Source organism: Sceloporus occidentalis, unplaced genomic scaffold (genome assembly GCF_023333645.1).
Source record: "Sceloporus occidentalis isolate IW3139 unplaced genomic scaffold, rSceOcc1.0.p SCAF_3, whole genome shotgun sequence".
NCBI lineage: Eukaryota > Metazoa > Chordata > Lepidosauria > Squamata > Phrynosomatidae > Sceloporus > Sceloporus occidentalis.
This window is the reverse complement of record NW_028316983.1, coordinates 77,723,670-77,738,531: the sequence shown is the minus strand read 5'-3', so window position 1 is coordinate 77,738,531 and position 14,862 is coordinate 77,723,670. Positions and strand designations below refer to the sequence as shown.

The 14,862-nt window shown below is 39.9% G+C and overlaps 1 protein-coding gene across 2 annotated transcripts in view; it reads left to right on the top strand.

Moving 5' to 3' along the window:
• The window catches only part of LOC149316264 (BEN domain-containing protein 5-like), a 1,092,722-nt gene that overhangs the window by 479,556 nt on the left and 598,304 nt on the right, over positions 1-14,862 (top strand). The gene's annotated exons all lie outside the window — the stretch shown is intronic.

Below are 14,862 nucleotides of genomic sequence, written 5' to 3'. Positions count from 1 at the left end.
CCATTTATTAACAATTCTTTAATGGGCAGGTTGTTGGCAATGTTACAGTGTCAACTATAGCAGTTTTCAATAATACAGACATTTGGGAAAATTAGGTTTATGGTGGGGGAACCTGATGTTTGACTTTTTAGACATATTGGTAAAAGAATCTGACTGAACTCCAGTTAATAAAGGAAAAAGACAAATATTCTCAAAAACATTTGAAAATGCATGCAGTACTAAACCAAAACTGACTCATTGTGAAACTCTTCTCTGGGTTATTTTTAAAAAGGATTTTGGCTCTTTCAGTAGTACGTTGGAACTGTGCCATATCTTTCTACCTAGGGCTTAAAGCAGTGCCACCTTCCCTACTTGCTTTATCATAATCAATTTCTCCAAGGAAGAGATAAATTTCAGAGGTGATTCCTGAAATGAAATCTGAAACCCTTGTGATTACTCATCTGTCATGTATGGATGGAGTTGGGAGAGTTTGTCTCTTCTCAGCATCATATATTAAGCTTTGTAACATAGCACTTTGAAAGTGATGTTGGTTCAGCAAGTTGAAAGACAATGCAATTAATCCACAATGCGGTTGTCTTGATTTTTCCAGGCACTATCCATGGTGAACATAATAAATTTTATTATCTATAGTTGTTGCCAGATTTCTGGACTAAATTCAGGGCTACTCTGGATGGGAAACTTCTAAAGGCCCAGAAAAAGTGTTTGTTGACTCCTGGATCTTCGTGAGCTGCTAATTTCTGGTTTCTAATAAAGACCCTTTGAATAACAAAACAAAACAAACAAACAAACAAAACAAACAAAACACACACACACAAAAACAAAAACAAAAAACCTTGGTGTGGTGCAAAGTAATATTTAGAGGACTTTCTTCCCCGCAAAATGATTTGCCCAGTTTTGAGGGATTAAACTGGACAGAGGAACAGAGGTTGTTTGTGGGGCTGTTCTCAAAATTGAGGGAGCCCCATGTGGCATGCAGGCAACATTTTGCCCACCCTCCCCTAAATGATGAGACATAAAGGAGGAAGAGGAGCATAGTAGGGCCTGGGACTGGAAAACCAGCACCCTCCTGGGCAAAACACCAGGTTTCACTTACTTTTACAGCACCTCTTTAACAAGCAAGTATTTAGCAGTGAAAGGCATTATTTTGGATTGTCATTTGAACTGCTTCATTATACTATGGTGTGGCAGAATTCTTTCTTTCTTTCTTGATGTATTTCTTGATGTATTTCTTTTGTAATTTTAATTTTAGTTGGCATTATAATCCCACAAGCTCTGTGGTTGCCTCAGATTCTGACTTCAAAGGCAACAGAATGAGCTGATATTCAGGAAAATTGAATTGTAAGCCATGGCACACAGTGGGATACAAATCAAATAAATAAATATTTGTTGCTAGGTTACCTTAGAAAAATATATATCTATTCCTCCAGTCTGCTCCCTCCATATGGCTGAATATGACTGATGTATGAATGAATTCTTCAAGTGCCACTGCTGTCAGTTTTTTAGCTCTTTTTGCAAAGAACAGAGCTTTTTCAGTGGTGGCACTTACAATATGGATCTACCTGCTAGTGAAATCTGTCTACTCCAGTCAGCTGGAATTTTTAAGTGGTAAATGGGATCTGCAAGAAAATGCTCCAGATAGATGTGCATTCTTTCAAGGTACTCCATTCTGTTCCTCCACTCCTTTCCCTTGTTTACTCTGACAGTCAGTATTCTGTCTCTTCTAAATACATTTAGTCACTATTTTGCTGGTGTTAGGTCCTCCACAATTGTTTTTGTTTACTAAATATACGTTTATTTTTGCAACCCCCTTACCTTTTTCCCCAAGCCAGCTGAGACTTTCTTCCTGTCTAAAGATGGTGTTGTTTTAATTACATAAAATCCACTTTTATCTAATTAGTTCACTATTAATGCATGAGAACTGAGCAAAACCCCTTTTCTCTCTCCACAAAGCTTTCACTGTGGCCTTGGATCATATTGGTTTTTGCAATGTGGTGCAGCTGTTTCCATCTTTTATATGTATTATCTTTGCTGTGATATCATTATATTGTTTTACTTGTTTTGTTGCAGCTGGTCTGGAGGCCTTTTTGGCATAAATGATACATATACATTTAAATAGAAGTAAATAAATCCAAACACAGTAAACAGGGCCTGAAGCTCATTTATAATCTGGCAAAACTTGTAAGGGTATATTCTTTCTGTTGTAGTAAACAAAAAAACAAAGGACACCGTTTTGAAAGGGTGTTTTAAGGCAGGGGCATTTTTTGCTCAGAAACAAAAGCAAGGATAAAAACTGAGGGAGCTATATGTAACTGGAGAGGAATCAGAAATAATAGTGTCAATATCAGTATCTGGCTTCCTTGAGCTGCTGCTAGGGCCCAAGTACCAAGTGTTGGGCCAGCTGCACTGTAGGCTACTAACATGGTGAATCCAATAAAAAAATATCCACCAAACAGTGATAACTTTATTGGCCAACCAGAATGCACACTCCACACATTTTGGTTGGCCAATGAAGGTATCACTATTTGGTGGGTTTTTTATTGGATTTGCTATATTTCCAACACAGCTACCCCTGAATATTTATTGACATATTGGTTATACAATGTCATCCGGTACTTTTTGGTGCGCTACCAACCAGGTCAGGTCCCACTAATAGATGAGGGGGGCATTAGAGGACATTTTGACATGCCCTACCTCAAACCTGAGGCTGGCCTGAGGAAAGAAAGCAAGAAATCTCCACATATGGTGCATTGCCCAATCGTCTGAAGTGTTAGGAGAGTGAATGGCAGCAGCCTGCCAGGACCTAAGCAAATTTTAGAAGCATGGTTTAGAAGGTGAGGTTTTGATTCCTTAAGAGTGGCAAACAATGGCAATAGATAAAAGATGGGCCTAAGCTGCTTTAGCATCTGGTGATGGCAAATGATAGTGATGGCATCATTTCCCAAATTCATTTCTGTCCCAAAGGTTCAGACCTGAGAATCCCTGGCATGTGGTAATCTAGACAGAAAAGCAACACAGGGTTAGATTTACAGCCCTCACTATCCATATAACCAGGTATTCTAGGCTCTTCTAAACCCTAGGTGACAACAGTAGAGCTATTACAGCTGCCTCCTCTGGGGGATTTTTAACCTAATGTCTTTTCATTGTTTTTGTTGAACTGAGTAGGGACTCCAGTGGGACACATACCCCTTGTATGCCCCTTGTCAGGTGTCACAGTGGCCTCTAGCGGCCACCAGGGAAATCTGCAAATAGGAGAATAGGATGCTTTGCAAGGGAACTATACCAAGAAACAAAACAAGTAAATGATCCCTAAGTTCATTTGTCCCATTCGAGGATATTAACTGAAAATATATTTTGTCAGAAAAAGAATAAAACATTCCTTTGAATATATGCATAAGAGCATTGACATTTCTTTTGAAAAAGTCACATGCTCAAGATTTCCAGACAGCATCAAATGTGAGCAGCATCCCAGGCAAGGATGGAACCTTGGCGGGATACAAACTGCCGCTTTGCGGCGCTTCCCCGCCGGCGCCATTTGCTCCGTGCGGGAGCCGCAGCAGCCAAACCACGCGGCTCCCGCGCGGAGCAAAAAAGAAGCTCCATTTCGGAGCTTCTTTTTGTGGCGCCTCTATGACGTCGCGAGGCGCCTGGCGCGGACTCGCGACGTCATAGGCGCCGCGACACGTCTGGACGCTATGCGTCCAGTACGTAAAGATGGCGGCGCCCATGTAGAAGGGGCGCCGCCATCTTGTACGTATAGGATACGTACTAGGGTTAGGGGGGTACGGAAGCACCACCCCTTCCTAACCCTAGTACGTATCCTATATGTACTATATGGCGGTTTGTATCCCGCCCTTGTTACTGAACCTTCCCTACAAGTCTAAATTGATTAAAAATTTCCCAAGGTGCCACTTGAAGAAACAAAGCACATATTTTACTCATGATTAGGAGGAAGAACTATGTGATTAAACTGCAGTAATACTGCAGAGCAGTGGTATATATAGCCTTGCAATCTTATTTTCTACTGTGCCTTTAATAGCCATCTCTCAGACAAAACTGTTATTCATGTTTTAACTCTCTAACAGAAAAGGCCTCACGTGGTTATTTTTTATGCCTTGTGCTGTAAAGGATACAGGAGCTGGGTCAACAAACATGGTGACAGGCAGTCACCAATTTCCTGGGATTCCATCACCAAGACCTCAGTCAGAGAATGGGTCCTTATGATATCACGGAGGTGGGCTGGCAAAAGTTTGTGACACTGTCCAGAACTGCTTATTGGCTAGTTGATTCTTGAAAGTGGCATGAGAGCAGTCCAGGTAAATCAACCCAGAAATTGGATAAAATCTAACATGGTTGTATGGCAAACCAAAGGAAGGAAACCAATAACAAAGGAACATGTCCTTAAAGAGCCATGCTGGGGGGAAAAACCCCTCTTTTCCTCATTATAAATGAGGGATAATGGATTTAGTGGAGCATAGGAGAACCCTCACATAATGGGAAGTTGAAAAAAACAACAATTCCACAAATGATAAATGGGTGGGTCCGATATTTATAATCTGTTTTAAGGTACAAATGAACCCTGGAGACTGAGTTCTAGTATGGAATTTGTCCATTCAATGAATGCACTTCTATCACTACTTTGAATGCTTGTAGTATCAGGCTGTATTCATTCTGCTTTAAAAAAATATCTGTTGGAATATTGATGAGATCCATTGGGCTGACCTGAGGGAGAGGGCAAAAACAAAGGAGCATGCCCTAGATGGTAAAATGTGCCCCAATACCCTACGGCACAGATGGCATATAGGGAGTTATCCCCTACACTTCTGATGAGGTTTGGAAAGGCTCACTCCTTTTTCGAGGCCTGGTGCCAATGCTACCAGGTCTTGTATAATAATAATAATAATATAATAATAATAGTAATTTATACCCCGTTCTTCAGCCAAAAGGCTATCATGTATGACTAGCAGGCTCACAAGTCATAGTCTTGACATTTCCTGATGGGTCCAATGACTGTCTTTCCATTTCCCTCCTCTCCCTTCTGGCTTTTCAATGTACCAGTTTTGCAGAAACCCAGAAAACAGGCAACGAACAAACAACATGTCAAAACCACTTTGCACTATGACACAGAACCCTGGTGAAGCAGGAAGCGACACCTCTGCTTTAAAGCTAACTCATACAAAATAAAGCTTTCTCCTCCTTCATCATCACTCAACCAGAGATTTGTTTCCATGTGTAAAGAGGCTATTAGTCATGCAGAGCTTGGAAGTGACTACTTGTAGTTGCAAATAACTATTTATGAGTTCTTTCCCCCAATAATTACATTACACTAAGACTAAATGTAATGAGTGATCACTTCCCCCTTTTTGCAGTGTCATGGTAACTGTTTAGTTACTCTTAATGTTGAAGGAGGAATATTGCATGGTTCAAGTCCTTACATCACAGCCTTGTACCTTAATGTGCATTCGGTGGTCCCTATGTCCAAACATGAATCAAGGAACATGAGAGACATTGCAGACTGGATCAGCCAGAAAAATCAACAGTAGCAGAACACATTATAAACCATCCTGGGCACAAAATGCTGTTTGAAAACACTGAAATTCTGGACCATGCCAACAACTATCAGGTCAGAATGCACAGAGAAGCCGTTGAAATCCACAAACACTTCAACAGGAAAGAAGAAACCCTGAAAGTAAATAAAGTTTGGTTACCAGTCCTGAAGAACACCAAAACCAAGACTCAGCAAATGCAAATGCGAAACCCACTCAGGGTCAGAGGCTTTCCCAGCAAACAATGATCACCAATTAGCAGACACTAACCCTCTTTTGCATATCCTCCTACCCTGAGAAGGCTATCAACAACAGAACAGTACACAGACTAACATGGGAATCCCCCCTCCTCACCCAGGGTCACAGTATGTGTGTATATATATATACACACACACACACTCTCTGAAGATGCCAGCCACAGATGCTGGCGAAACATCAGGAAGAAACTCTCTTCTAGGACATGGCTACATAGCCCGAAAAACCCATTAAAAAGTATGGATGCTGGCCGTAGAAGCCTTCGACTTCACATATCTTATATTGTTTATTCACTCCTCCTTTCACTGTGTCTAGTCTTGCTTTGCATGTGATATCTTCTGCATACAGTTTGACTTGATAGGGTGATAGAATACAACCTTGTCCGACTCCTTTTCCAACTGGGAACCATTCTGTTTCTCCATAATATGTTCTAATGTAGTCTCCTGGTCTGAGTACATCAGGGCTATCAAATGTAATTCTACACCAATTTCTTTTAAATCAATAGATGGTTTTTCATGATTTATGCAGTCAAATGCTTTGCTGTAGTCTATGAAGCACATGCTGATTTTTTCTGGAATTATTGACATATATGCAAATACAGGTATTTCAAAATCCATAATAATAATAATAATAATAATAATAATAATAATAACAAAAAATCCAAAGTCCAAAACACTTCTAGTCCCTAGCATCATGGATAAGGGATACTCATATTTTAAATTTTAGTTTATTCAGTCTTTCCTGGATTGTTATATTTGTAGTTGGAAGACATGGACTTTCCAGGGATCTTTTCCATTAGTGTCTATTGTTAGAAAGTTGTATGGCGATGATAATGACTAAGTTGTCACTGAAGGCTGACTGAATTTTTAGATTGAATTCATCATTTTGGCTTCTTAAAAAAACCTTTTTGGCAGAACAAAGCAGAAAAGTGATGTCTCCAGAGAGACATAATATTTATAGAATTTATCATGTATGCTGGAGCTGTAGAATATATTTATATATTTTCTAGTAATAATTTAACAGTTTTTGTATACAACTAATACATTTTGTTTGGGGAGTATGTGTGTGTGCATTGTGTATCATCACAACACAAAGTATTCTGAGTTATAATTTTGATATTAGTGGTTGGAGAGAGAGATAAGCACCATCAATAAATGAAATGGTAACCCAGCAGTTTAGTCATGAAAGGTTAAAATAAACTTGCTTGATTGATTATGAATTTTAAACAGTTTTTCTTCATGGTAATCAGTGCTTCACCAATGTCATTTCTCATTAAAGAAAAGATTTTCATTCCAGCATTTGATTGAGGATGTTATTTCTCATTTGCATTTTGCTTTCTACAGAGTAAGCATGTTGCCTTCAGAATTATTAGGTTTCCCCCCTCCTCTTCCTTCATCTGGCTATAAAAACCATACAGGAGGAGAGAAGCAGTGATTTAGAGGGACAGTACATAAAGATTAAATGAAGATATTGACTGCTGGGTCCTAATGCAAATAGTTGCTGTCTGATGGACTGCCTTTGACAGAATGATGGAAAGGGGCCTTGTGGCCTACTTAGCTGCCCTTCTAATTGGCCTTTATGAATATTTAATGAAATCAAGATGAAATTCAATCAGAGCTTTTACCTGCTGAATCTTTGCGTAAAAGCAGCCTATTATTAGATTGCTCTCCCCACCCCCTGCCTTTCCACTCCGACACAATAAAACTGTTCTGAAATGTCTTTGTGCCAGTGAGCTGGCTCATAGAGGCTTCTTATGCACAGATACTTGGTTTCTCACAATATAATTTCGCCACTCTTTATTAGAGACCAACAGTACACACACAGTCTTTTGTATCATGGGATATATTTCAAATATCATGCATGTATCAGGCATATATTATGAATGGCATAGTATAAAGGTTATATGACTCTGGTCCTGTTTAATAAACAAGCAAGACATTCCTTTTTAAAATATAGCAGATTACTCCCCTGAGTGAATACTAAGTCTAACACATTCTGTAAACCTTTTGAGGACATTGCTTCAGCCATACATCACCAGTGCTTCATATGTGGCACCACAGTGGCTGATTTATCAGAGAGACCTCTGCAAGAATTTGTTTTCAGTTACAATCACCTTTCATGAATGCCATTACTCCTTTGCAATTATAGAATCCTAGCATAGTAGGTGTTTTCATTTGTTTGAATGTAGATTGGGGTGACGAAGACATTTTTTTCTTTGTGAAGAAAATGCTATGACAGCTTTCCACTGCAGTATAATGGATAGATCGATCTATAAATTTTAAATCCAGCAGCAAAAGTCTCCTCCCCCTTTTTTACTAATGTCCATTTTACCCTAATCTCCCAAGAGAAGCTTTTGTTTACAGCGTATTTTCTTTGTTTGCTAAGTGTATTTTTTGTGGATGTGAAGGAGTTTGGAATGTACAGTGGTCCCTCTACATTCTTTTGGGTTAGGGGTGAAGAATCCCCATGACTGTGGAATAATCGCAAATAAAAGAACACTATCCTTTTTACATAAGAGAACACCTCTCCAGGAATTTCCAGGTCCTCCAGCGCAGTTCTGTAGTCAACATCTGAATCATGCTGGAGGACCTACAGATGCCTAGAGATGTGTTTTCTCTAGGAACTCCAGCAGAACTATATGGTCAACTGCGAGCAGAATTGCACTGGAGGACTAGAGAGTCCTAGAGAGAACGTATTAATCAAAACTGCAAATAATCAAATCCACAAAAGTCAGAGCCACAAATGTGAAGGGATGACTGTAGACATAAATTATTATAACCTAGTGTATATCTTTCCCGAAGTGCCTAAATGAGTTCAGTGTCATTTTAAAGACTTCATTGCTTTTCTTTTAAAATTCCATACATAGCTGTTGAGAATTACCACCTAGGCATTTGTTTAACACTATGTGCGCTTTTATTTGAGTAGAGAGAGGATGGAAGTGATTTGGAACAACTTTCAGCTGAGCATCTTAAAAATATACCTATATATTTCCCTTGTCTATTATAGTCACCTTTGGCTAAGGATGGCTTATGATTCCTGTAGATAATAGCAATGTTAACACTAATGTTTCATGTAGGAAACATGCATTTTCTGGATATGCCAAAAGGCTGTGTACCTGTTTTGGAGAAACAAAGCCCAGTGCTATTTCCCAGATTCATGCATTGTGGCTAATTAAAAATGTGATATCTACACAGGCATTGTGTTTGTTATAGCAGTTACAATGCCTTATGCTATTTGCTCCTTCCTCCTTCAAGTACTAAACAGTCTGTATAAGAGAGGTGTAAAACCAATGAAAGGAGATAGGATAACTGTCAGAAATGTAAAGCAATCAGAGTTTTGTCTCCTTAGCTGCAAGTCACTTTGATTGCTCAAGGGTTTAAATCTCTGTGGCACAGTGAATACTATGGGGTTTAGTCCAAACTTTAACAGTGCTATCCAGGGAGTTGAACCCTACCCTCCAAATATATTGGATAGATGCTTAGATCAAAATAAAGGCTGAAATGGATTCATGTCCTCACTGTCAAGGATGCCACTAGCTATTAGTGGTGGCAAACATGTGGCTCTCCAGATGCTTTGGATTGCAACTTCCATTAGTCATTAGTCCAGTAACATCTGAAAAGCCATAGATTTCCTATCCATAATTTAGGGGGCATTCATATATATACTAAATTCATTGTATCTATAGCAATACAGGGCATTTCCCCCCCCCCCCCTTTTGTTGTTGCATGGTTACAGTAAGCACTGAAATTTAAATCCCATTTATTGCAGTGGTTGTTCGCTCCCAATTAGCATATATAGAATTAAACTGTCAGTTGTAATTTTTCTGAAAATGGTTACCAATTTTGTCTTGGAAAGGTAGCTATCTGAAAGAATCATATGTTGAGGTTTCAAGTGCAATGTATGAATATAGCAACAATTTATAATGTCGTCGTCACAGACAATTGTTTTATTCAAGCACAGGCATTAAACATATTCACTTATAAACACCTAGAATTCTACACAATTTCTTCCTCATGCAAAGATGTAACAACAAAAATGTGTTTATTTTTTTGTAGTGAATTTATCCACCATTGTCAATCTTTGCAGAAAGAAACATATCAGTGACTAAAGGATGTTCATTGCTCACAGAATATCAAAGGCTGCTAGAAATTCTTTGCAAATGTTGCAGTTCTAAGAGCTGGCATGCTTTGGGATGTCTGCTACTTGTCTCCTTATGAGAGAGATCATAATGATGACCTCTGCAGACAGGAGGCAGAACAGTTTTCTAAATGAGTAGATTGTGTAGCTATCAGAGGTGCAATTGTGTGGATACAAAAAGAGTGCAAGATAACCATTAACTTGGATGATGCTGGAATATTACTCTCTCTTTTTTTGGAAACAAAAAGTGAAACCCTTCTGACATGTGGATATAGTTGCTTTGAAAGTCTAGGATATAAAACTTGCTGTGAACTGTGGCCCTGCCTGTGGAATTTTTCCATTTTCTAGACACCTGTATGTTCTAACCCAATTCAGAAGTTAGATTTTATTTCATTTGTGGAGCAACGTGACATGTCCTTCTGGTGCTTACTCAAGGACCTTTCTGTTGAAATTTCTGTATAATTCAGTGTCATCTTTACAAGTATCCAGTTGTTAATGAGACTGGACCCATAATTTAAGAATTGGTATTCTGGAGTGTGACAAATTCTTTTGGGATTCTCCCTGTGGAAGGAATGAAACAAATATATTTGAGGAATAGGTGCCAGGACATAGAGATAATTTCTCTGACTTTAAAAAGTTTAACAGTGGCACACAAAACATACACAGTATTATAGATTCCTTAGAGAGAAGACTGAAGAAATACCTTTGTTTAGAGGAACCACCCTTGTACAGCCACAGAAGTGACTTTGGCATTTCACAATTAAAGAAATCTGTGTACATGAACTGGCCCATGTTAAGCAAAATATATCTATAGTTTATTTGATATCTGTTCACCTCTTATTAAATATCTAATGCCAAATTATTGTGGATAATCTATACATTCCTCTTTATTTCTGAAGAATATGTTCAATGCATTCAACAGGAATTATTATAAATACCTCTAGCTTCTGGAAATTATAATGCTGAATTTTTAAAGTAACAGCAATATTAAATAATAACAAGATTGAGCTTATAACTGGGCTTTTCTCCTCCTCCTCCTGTTGAATACTGTTAGCAAACATTTCAAAAGAATAGTTAGTACATTGGCTGTTGGAAAAAGCAAAAAAACTAAAGAGGCCACATTCTTTGACAAGCATCAAACTAATTCTTCCAGCACTGCTGATGCCCCATAAGCCCAGAGTTCATTTCCTGCTACCAATATGTTTTATGATTCTCAAGTGGAACACAAGTACAGTATCATTCTTCTTTCTCCCAGAGCACATAAATAGGCCAAGACCAATACTAACACAAGCTTATTGCTGCCCTTGCTCTGTACTAGATTTATTGTCATCATATGTTTCAAAGTAATGGAAGGTGGCACAAAGCTGCCCTCTCTGTCTACTGCTGTATGAAATTTCTTTCCTATGTTTGCCTTCCTGTTTTAATCCCTTATCAGCTTGGCTGGGAGGAAGAACAGTGAAGAAAATAGAGAATCAAAAAGGCAGCAAAGGGATGGAGAGCTGATTAAATGCCTTTCATCTATAGTCAATATTATTGACACTCTGTCTAAAGCTGTTGCAACTGAAGTTCTTTGACTCCTTCTCTAGCTAAATCCACATTTAATTTTTCAAATTCACTAGTAGATACAGGAATATAACACATTCTGATATGATACCTCAAAGGGTACAAGATGAAAGCAAGACGAGTGCAAGTAATTGTCTAGGAAAATTATAGTCCTGTTTTCAATTTGCTGTTTCAGTATGTTGCCACTGAAGTGACTTTTCTGGAAGTGGGCCTTTAATTTATTTAATTATATCATTATCACACTTATCCTGATAATCACAAGATATGTTCAAGTAAATAGAAGTCCCATATTGGATGCCTTATACAGGTTGCCCAATATAATAGTTGGATGGTATTAGAATATATCCTTGGGTATGGAAGTTTGTCTGTTATAGGGAACTGATATACATAGAACACACTGAACATAAGAAGCATTATAAATAAACAAGCACACTTTGGATCTTGAATTTCTGATAATATGCTATGTTCTAAATGAATATATTACATTTTATCCTTTGAAACATGAAAGCAAGCACACTAAAGGTTTTCCCCTGAATGTTAATTATATGTGCCAGGTCTTTGCACATATGTGATCATTTCTGCAGCAGAGATTACCCTGATGTTCAAGCCAGTCCATTAATTTTGCAGTAAAGAAACAATGGCCGGTTACACACCGGCACTTTAGTGCATGACGAGCACGCACTAGGGTTACAAAAGGGCGGTGCTTCTGCACTGCCCTAACCCTAGTGCGTGCTCGTCACGCACTAAATGGCGGCGGCCCTTCCATACGGCCGCCGTCGTGAGGACGTCACGGCCGCGCCGCCTCTAGACGGGGTGGCGCGGACGTGACGTCCTTGCTCCGCGCCAGGGCGCTTAGTGCGCCCTGAACACGGAGCAGGAAGGAGCTCCGTTTCGGAGCTCCTTCCTGGTTTAGTCCTCTGGGCGCAGCCTTCAGCCGGCTGCGCCCAGCGGACTAAAAGAGAAAGGGGCCAAGCGGCCCCTTTCTCCTTCTCCCCGCCACCGCGGGGTGTCCCTGGGGCTTGAAGCGTTTTGCTGCTTCCCCGCAGCCTGAAAAGTGGCGGATCGGGGCCTCAGCGGCTGCCGTTCTGGCCACTGAGGCCCCGATACTCCGGGGAAAGGGGCGTGTCCAGACCGCCCCAAATGGGCGGTCTATAACCCGCCACTGTGCCAATTATTACCATACTTCTCATCCAACATGAAGTAGTATGTAAGCCTTTAGAAATAAAATTACATATTTTCTCTCTCCTCTGCAAAGATGTAAACTCAAAAATGCCAGCATGTCTATTTCTTATCTGGTACAAAAACAGTTGCTTTAGAAGTATTCATCACCAACAGCAGCAAAGATATCTCTGCTAATATTGCATAAAGAAACTAGGTTGAGGAGAGAATCCTTGAACTTCCAGTTTGCAGGGAGGGGAAAGAATTGGGTCTCTCCAAATTCTTTGTTATATTACTGGGGGAAAACAAACAGCAAGGTTCTGGTTCTGCTAATTTACTATTCTTTTTCAGATTAAAATAATTGCTAAATACATAAGCTTTTGCTAGTCTATCATGAAACCCCAGATCATCTGCTTGAGATGGCTACTTGGCTCTCTCTCTCTCATAAGAGGCTTTGCATGTGTACAGCATGTGCTTTTGAGTTACATCTGTTTTTGTTCCATATCTGAGATTCTAAGTAAGGTAAGCAGTTACCTAAAGGAGGATTTCTAAGGTGCTAGAGAACTATGAGTGACTCAAGAAGCGCCATAGTTTTAATGAAAGCAGCTGGGCAATTTCGGAGTTTATTAGACCAGATAGCCTATGTTTTCTGTTATCTGTTCTCCAGATGTTGTTGTTATTGTTATTATTATTATTATTATGCTTTATTTATATAGCACTGTAGATTTACACAGTGCTGTACAGTCCGTCCTTGCCTTATGCGGGGGATCCGTTCCGGATCCCGCCGCGTAAGGTGAATTCCGCCTATGCTTGAGCCCCATTGGAAACAATGGGGCTTGTGCGCGGCAGCGTGGGAGCGTGCGGGGCGCAACAGGCGCGCACCCATTCAATTGAATGGGACATGCCGCCCTGTGCGCGCCCCGCGGCTTGAGCGTGTATGCTCAAGGCCGCGTATGGCACACCCGCATATGGCACAGGCGCGCTGTACATACAAACAATAAAATGGATAAAGTAAATCTGCCCATGGGATAAAATCTAAGAAATAATAGCATAATACATATAAATAATACAAAACAATACAGGAAAGGGTTCGATAAAGTAAAGCAGGCAACAAATTAAAAACATCAAATAACAAATAATAGTCACACAATGCCTGGGAATGTTTCTCTGAACAGGATAGTCTTCAACTCAGTTTTGAAACTGGTTAAAGAAATGATGACCCATGTTCGTGGGGGAAGGAGATTCCAGGTGTGAGGGGCAGCAAGTGAAAAGGGATGAATCCAGGATGGGGCACTGAAAATCCTAGGCTGAGACAGCAGCCCTTGACTACTAGAACAGAGGGCACGAGTGGGAAGGTGAGGAGAAAGAAGGTTTGATAAATAAGGAGGGGCCAGCCCATGCAGGGCTTTAAAGGTCAACAACAGAAACTTATACTGAATACGGAAAGGGAAGGGGAGCCAGTGAAGGGATGATAATAAAGGAGAGATATGGTCGGAGCGGTGGGTGGATGTAATAATGTGTGCAGCTGAATGCTGGACAGAAATTAAAGGACGGAGGTGAGAAAGAGGAAGCCCTGCCAGAAGGAGGTTACAGAAATCAAGTTGCGGGACCACTAGGGCATGGACCAGAATCGTGGCAGTAGAGGCAGAGAAATGGTCGGATATTGGCAATGTTGCATAAAAAGAATCTACATGCTTTAGCTGTGGTCTGGATCTGGGGGATACACGACAGAGAAGAATCAAAAATAAAACCAAGACTACGGGCTTCCTGGACTGGTCGAATAGAAATATCATAAACAGAAACAGAAAAGGAGTATTGAAGAGTAGACTTAGGTGGAAAAACAAGAAGTTCTGTTTTGGACATATTGAGCTTCAAGCATCGATGCCACATCCACTGAGAGACAGCTGTAAGACAAGATGAAACTTGCTGTTCAAGACTTGGAGAAAGGTCAGGGGTGGAAAGATATAGCTGAGTGTCATCAGCATACAAATGATACGAAAAGCCAAAAGAACTAATGAGTTTACCTAGGGACAATGTATAGAGAGAAAACAAAAGGGGATCCAAAACAGAGCCCTTGTTTTATTAATTCTTTTAAGATTCTGATGAGCACAATAGCTTTACTTCTACAGCCATTTGACACTACAGCAGTAGAAAGAAAGCTTGTTAAGTTTACACAGTTTGTAACTCGTTACACATTTTGTAACAA